At 32.7% G+C, this 7,716-nt stretch overlaps 1 non-coding gene across 1 annotated transcript; it reads left to right on the forward strand.

The window, feature by feature from the left end:
- Positions 1-5,827: 5,827 nt before the first annotated feature.
- On the forward strand, positions 5,828-5,934 carry LOC139873917 (small nucleolar RNA R71). The gene has a single exon (XR_011767627.1). It is a non-coding gene; the product is annotated as a small nucleolar RNA R71 (small nucleolar RNA).
- The last annotated feature ends 1,782 nt before the right edge of the window (positions 5,935-7,716 follow it).

Consider the following 7,716-nt stretch of genomic DNA (forward strand, 5'->3'; position numbering starts at 1 on the left):
AAGAAAAATCATTTTCCCAGAAGAACAACTTTTAAATAAAAGTTTATCATAGTTTTTAATTAACTAATCCAAAACAGCCCGCGGTGTTACTACGACGGCGTATGTCCGGTTTTACAGTGTTCTTCGTATTTCCAGGTTTTAAATCATTAAGTTAGCATATCATATAAATATAGAACATATGTTTAGTTGATTTTAAAAGTCAATTTAGAAGGATTAACTTTTGTTTGCGAACAAGTTTAGAATTAACTAAACTATGTTCTAGTGATTACAAGTTTAAACCTTCGAATAAGATAGCTTTATATGTATGAATCGAATGATGTTATGAACATCATTACTACCTCAAGTTTTCTGGATAAAGCTACTGGAAATAAGAAAAATGGATCTAGCTTCAAAGGATCCTTGGATGGCTTGAAAGTTCTTGAAGCAGAATCATGACACGAAAACAAGTTCAAGTAAGATTTCCACTCGAAATAAGATTGTTATAGTTATAGAAATTGAATCAAAGTTTGAATATGAGTGTTACCTTGTATTAGAAAGATATATTACTATAAATAATAAAGATTTCTTGAGGTTGGATGATCACTCTACAAGATTGGAAGTAAGCTAGCAAACTTGGAAGTATTCTTGATTTTATGAAACTAGAACTTGTAGAATTTATGAAGAACACTTAGAACTTGAAGATAGAACTTGAGAGAGATTAAATAGATGAAGAAAATTGAAGAATGAAAGTGTTTGTAGGTGTTTTTGGTCGTTGGTATATGGATTAGATATAAAGGATGTGTAATTTTGTTTACATGTAAATAAGTCATGAATGATTACTCATATTTTTGTAATTTTATGAGATATTTCATGCTAGTTGTCAAATGATGGTTCCCACATGTGTTAGGTGACTCACATGGGCTGCTAAGAGCTGATCATTGGAGTGTATATACCAATAGTACATACATCTAAAAGCTGTGTATGGTACGAGTACGAATACGGGTGCATACGAGTAGAATTGTTGATGAAACTGAACGAGGATGTAATTGTAAGCATTTTTGTTAAGTAGAAGTATTTTGATAAGTGTCTTGAAGTCTTTCAAAAGTGTATGAATACATATTAAAACAATACATGTATATACATTTTAACTGAGTCGTTAAGTCATCGTTAGTCGTTACATGTAAGTGTTGTTTTGAAACCTTTAGGTTAACGATCTTGTTAAATGTTGTTAACCCATTGTTTATTAAATCAAATGAGATTTTAAATTATTACATTATCATGATATCATGATGTATTAATATATCTTAATATGATATATATACATTAAATGTCGTTACAACGATAATCGTTACATATATGTCTCGTTTCAAAATCATTAAGTTAGTAGTCTTATTTTTACATATGTAGTTCATTGTTAATATACTTAATGATATGTTTAATTATCATAATATCATGTTAACTATATATATATCCATATATATGTCATCATATAGCTTTTACAAGTTTTAACGTTCGTGAATTGCCGGTCAACTTGGGTGGTCAATTGTCTATATGAAACCTATTTCAATTAATCAAGTCTTAACAAGTTTGATTGCTTAACATGTTGGAAACATTTAATCATGTAAATATAAATTTCATTTAATATATAAAAACATGGAAAAGTTCGGATCACTACAATTGGATCTTTATGAAAACATTTGATCTTTTGAAAATTTATTCTAGCTTTTACCCTAGATAAGTTTCCGGAATAACCCTTCACCGGTGTTTGCAAATTGTTTTTGTGGGTTTGGTGGGTTTCAGATTTGAAAATTTTAGCTCAAAACTTATGGTTTTGTGTCACCCACTTGCTAACCTTGTATTAGGAAAACAACACGTCCAGTATACTTGCTCCGTATATTACCTTTCGGTAAACTACCATCCGATTGTAAAGGAAAGCGTTGAACAAGCAACTGTTAAGGCGATGTTTAATGACATGCAGATGTTCATGGTCTAAACCGTATCGGATGCAGTTACTATCCTTTGTAGGAGCAATAGTAAAGATCACCCTATGATTTTTTGGTCTGGCACAAGGTCCTGTCTTCGACCATGCTATGCAACCACCGTTCTTACGGTTGACACCCGATTTGGTTCAGGTGACCTAATGAATTCTAGGTGAATTCCTAGGATTTTACATTCAATGGTAATGAACGCATTGAAAATAGGTTTTCGGAAAACAAATCGGTTTTAATTTGATCAAAATATTTTCTCGTTCAAGCTCGAGTTTAGATATCATTGAATTCCATGAGTTTGTAATTCTCAATCTTTAAGGTCAATCTCAAGGATTGAGTAATATCATGCATAAATGCTGATTTTTAATCTTTAAGGAGATTATCCTTTCTGGGGGTCTGATTCATTAGTCTTATCAAGCTAATTTGCACTGCCCTCCCCATTTTACGAGATAGATCCTCTGATGGTTAGGATGAGTCTGACCACTTGGCGACCCTGTTTGATGCTGAGGTCCGTGGATTTCCTGCTGATTTTAGAGATGACTTTTCTAGATTTTTTGTCAACCTACAGCTGGTCTGGATGACAACTTCCTGACCTAAATCAAGAAGCGCGTGTCTTTTTCGGAAGACTTTACTTCCTTTTAATGATGGAATTGATTCATCGTGCAGATCCATCTATTCTTTCCAAGGTATTACAATAAATCGGGTAAAACTGATTAGTTTAATCCAAAGCAAAAGTACCTGCAATAATCTTGTACCAAATATGTGATATGTGTTTTAAAGAAATTGGTAAATTCTTCCCACACTTAGCTTTTATTTATTCTTTTCTTTGCCTTTTTATTCTCTTCTATTCCATTTTAAATGAATTCAAGCTTTTTGGGTTGTTTCTCCATTTATGTTCTCTCCGAGGTAACAATAATTTCGGCATTAACACCTAGTTTTATCGTTCATAAATATGTATAAACATGATTTTGAATTCATTTAGTTGAAAATTTTTCAAATTTTCACAAAATTTGGCAATTAAACTAAGTGTTAACCAGAGAGAATTTATAACCCTTTCCCACACTTGAGATCATGCAATGCCCTCATTTGCAAGAAATCAGTAAAAATTTAAATTCATGAGGGTGATTAGTGTAGAAAAATGATTAAAAATACCGAGTTTGCAAACATATTGTTTTATATCACATTTGATATTTTATGTCTTGTCGTTAAAATTAGTAGCTTTTGCTGAACTTTAATGTCAGTCTTTGAAAATGCGTTGTTTTACCCTGTTTTGTACATAAGATAAACTACAAACATATATATATATATATATATATATATATATATATATATATATATATATATATATATATATATATATATATATATATATATATATAAAACCTTTATTTATTAAAACAATTTAAATGAATAAATTTTTAAAATTTTGTTTCCTTTTACTTTAGGTAGTTTCGGTATGTTTACCTAGTCCGTCCCTCGACAAAATTTAAAATTTTTCATTTTTTAAAGCGATTGTTTTAAAAGTAAAGATTTTTTGTTCTTTAATTTTTTTTTGTATACTTTAGATCAATAAAATTAAAAATAATGATAACAAAATTTTTCGCCCCGCCCTCGGGTAAAGCAATTTCGGTTCCATGACCTAGTCTTCAACTTACGATGAATTTTAGAAATCATTTTTTAAACTTAATGAAATAAAGTAAATTTTGTTTTTAAATTCACACAAAACTTAAATTTAAAAAGCATATTAATTTCATATAAAACCTACAAAATATTTGAAAAAATCAGAATGGGGGGAGAAAACTAGTTCTTTAGTGTCTGCTAGCGGAAAAGACCAATCGAATTCCATTCTCGGAACTACACGAGAACAGAACAACTAACCCTAGACAGCATTATTTCTTATAATATTTGAATCTCCCCACACTTAGGTAGCTGTGGTGTAGAAATTGTGGTTAACTTCATTGTCAATTTCTCTTGGACCATAATCAACTTGCATATCTGTGACTTTTGCTTTAAGCCATTGGTCGGATTCCTGTGTAATATCCACAAATTCAACTAGTTTCGCCTTTTCTCTAGGTGATAGATTGGATACTAACCGGTTACATAACTTAAAGTTCCCCTTGGTTCTAGCATCGCGAATCCGTTTAATAAGTTTCTTCATTGAACTGTTAATAACGGAGTCATTTAATTTTGTATCAACAACGGGGTTCTTTGTTATCAGGTCATCATTAGGTGTTACTTCATCTTCCCCACACTTAGGCATTTTATTATTGCTAAGCACTACCGTTGGAGTTGGTAAAACAACATGGTTCTTACATATCGTTTTTGTCGGTTCAACGGTTTTGGTTGGTGGAGAATTAGACTTTCGACTCACAAAGGTGATCGATTTTTCATTATTACTAAGTGTCATTCTACCCTCTCTTACATCAAATAACGCCCCGGTAGATGCTAAGAATGGTCGACCTAAAATTAGAGGAATGTTTGGGTCATCTTTTATGTCAATGACAATAAATTCGACTAAAAAGGTTAAATTACCCACTTGAATGGGTAGGTCGTCAGCAATTCCAACTGGGTGCTTAATGGTTTGATCAAAAAGTTGAACAATCATCTCTGTTGGACTTAACTTACCTACTCCTAATCTCTTATATAATGAAAGAGGCATAACACTCACACTCGCACCTAAATCTGCTAGTGCATCATACATGACACAATCACTAAGTAGACAAGAAACAATAAATTCACCTGGATCACCCAATCTGGGTGGAACTTTTGATGGAACTGTCTTCACCGGGTTTATCTTTACGGTTTTTGTTTCTTACACTTTCTTATTCTTCTTCTTCTTTCCAGAGGTATCATAAACTTTATTACCTATTACTTGCTCATACTCAACTCCTTTTCTTGGAAACGGGATGGGTGGTCTGTATGGTGCCACCACTGGCTTTACATACTCGGGTGGTGGTGGTGGTGTTGTAACTTCTTTATTGTTACTCTCATCTAAAACCTTCCCATCTTTTGGAGCTGGTTTTTCAGAATTCGTTGAAACCATATTAACATTCTCATTTCGAGGATTTACTTCACTATTACTCGGTAGGTTTCCTTGTTCCCTCTCACTCATCATGCTAGAAAGAGTACCTACGTGTTTTTCTAGATTCAAAATGGAAGCTTGTTGAGTTCTTAATGACTGATCAAACCTCTCATTTGTTTGGGTTTGAGATGTAATAAATTGTGTTTGAGATTCTATTAGCTTTGCCATCATTTCTTCTAGATTTGGCTTTTTCTTTTCGGTTTGTTGTGGTGGTTTATACAAGTTAGGTCTTTGTTGATTGAAAGTGTTGTTTTGAGTTGGTTGGTTATTCGGACCTTGTTGGTTATACGAGTTATTGTTTGGCCCATTTGGATTGTAAAGAATGTTTTGATTTCGATTGAAGTTTGGCCTTGGCGGTTGATAATTATTTTGATAATTATTTCCCGGCCTTTGGTTCATATAGGAAACATTCTCACGTTGTTCCATCGTTTGCTCAATGTGGCAATCTTTCGTTAAGTGTGGTCCACCGCATTGCTCACAACTGATTCGTATTGCGTGAATATCTTTAGTCATCTTTTTCATTCGTCTCTTGAAAGAATCTATTTTTGCCGAAACGGAATCAAAGTCATGGCTAGAATCGGCTCTAGCCGCTTTAGATGAATGAAAGATATCTTTTTCTTGGTGCCACTCATGTGAGTGGGAGGCAGTGTTATCAATAATTTTGTAAGCTTCAGTTGCGGTTTTCTTCATAATGGAACCCCCAGCTGTTATGTCGATGTCTTTTCGTGTAGCAACGTCGACACCTTGGTAGAATATTTGTACTATTTGATAAGTGTCTAAACCATGTTGCGGACATCCTCTCAACAACTTTCCGAATCTTGTCCATGCCTCATATAATGTTTCATTTGACTTTTGCGTGAACATAACAATTTCTCCTTGAAGTCTCACGGCCTTAGATGCCGGAAAGAATTGTTTAAGAAAATTTTCAACTAAAACGTCCCATGTATCAATCGCCCCTTCAGGTAACGATTCTAACCAATCTTTGGCTTCTCCCTTTAAAGTCCAGGAAAATAACATGAGATAGATCTGTTCATCCTCAACTTCTCTGATTTTAAATAAAGTACAGATCCTATTAAAGGTACGAAGATGTTCGTTTGGATCTTCCTTCGGCGCACCACTAAATTGGCATTGATTAGTTACCATGTGTAGAATTTATCCTTTAATTTCATAATCTGGCGCATTAATGTCTGGTTGAGTAATTGCGTGACCTTGGCCAGTGCGTTTAGCTCGCATTCGGTCTTCCATACTTAGAGGTTCCAGATTTTCCATGATTGAATTTGTTGAATCTGAATCACTAGAGTATTCTGATTTAATGGGTTGTTCCTCGACAATTTCTGTTTGAATAATTGGTGGTTCCGGAGGAAAGATTAATGGTTCAGGATCTCTGAATTGTCCCTGAATATCCTCCGGATTCTCAATTGTGAGGTCGGGTTCAAAAAATGGATTATCGGAAATTTGAATTGGAGTACTTGGTCGACTGGATGATGATTCTAAAGAAAAATCAACGGCGACAATATTGGCTAGATGTCTTGATCGAGTTACAGGTGGTGAACGTACAAAAGGTGGTGAACGTTTTGCTCGGTGCATTCACTGAATATCCTGTTAGTTATAAAAGATAAAAATTATATAAGTTATCAAAATAATAGACTTTTCTGCTTTTGCCCACGTTTCGAATAGCCAATAGATGCAGCAGGGAGCCAGAACCCTTTAAATCGGAAGCTCACAACTCAGCCACTAACAAATCTAACTATTACTACGAAGCAGAAAATTTGAATGTCTATCAATTTAACCACTTAAAACAATTTTTCGTTGAAATTTAAAGAAATTTTAGAGAAGAAATAGAAAATTCTATGTCCTAAAAACTAGAGTGGCGAAAAATAAGAAAGAAAAAAAATCGCGTCGGAAAACGTCGAAAAATAAAAGGTTGAAAAATAATAAAAAGAACGTAGCGCGTCGAAACTTAAAAGTCTAAAAACTAAGAATTAAAAGTTGAGTCTAAAAATATTAAAGCTTAAAAGGAATTCTATATCCAAAACGGCAATAACTTAAAAAGTACTAAAATTTATAAAACGGCGTCGCAAAATTCTGACTCACCTAAATCTTAGTCTAAAGAAAAAGCACTTAAGGGATTTTACGGCAAAGCCTAAAAATCTAGAAATAAAAATAACTACGGCAAAAACTATATCTTAAAACTAGTTACGAGCGAAAAATATAAATATTATGAATAAACGATTAAAAAGATACGAAATATAGAAATAAAACTAAAAGTTTATAAAAATACAATTTTTATAAAAATATTATTCTTATATTATTATTTATAAAAGTATTAATTTTTATAACTAATAAAACTAATTTAAACTAAATAATACAAATTAATTAAATCTAAAATTAATTAATATAATATACTAACCCTAATTAGGGTTTAATATTAATAATAATTAATAATAAACCGTAATTAATGCTGTCTGCAGGTTCAGACCAGCGTGTTAGGGCTGGTCATGCGGTCACATGAGTTTTGTTCATACAAGTCATGCGATCGCATGACTCTTGGATCCGGGCCACAAGTCTAGGCTGCAACAGTGTCAGGCCCGTAAACTTTTACTTATTTTTATTTTTTTTGTTTTTAATTTTTTGTTTTATAAATATATAAAGTATTTATATAAGATA

This window comes from Rutidosis leptorrhynchoides, chromosome 10 (genome assembly GCF_046630445.1).
Source record: "Rutidosis leptorrhynchoides isolate AG116_Rl617_1_P2 chromosome 10, CSIRO_AGI_Rlap_v1, whole genome shotgun sequence".
Taxonomy (NCBI): domain Eukaryota; kingdom Viridiplantae; phylum Streptophyta; class Magnoliopsida; order Asterales; family Asteraceae; genus Rutidosis; species Rutidosis leptorrhynchoides.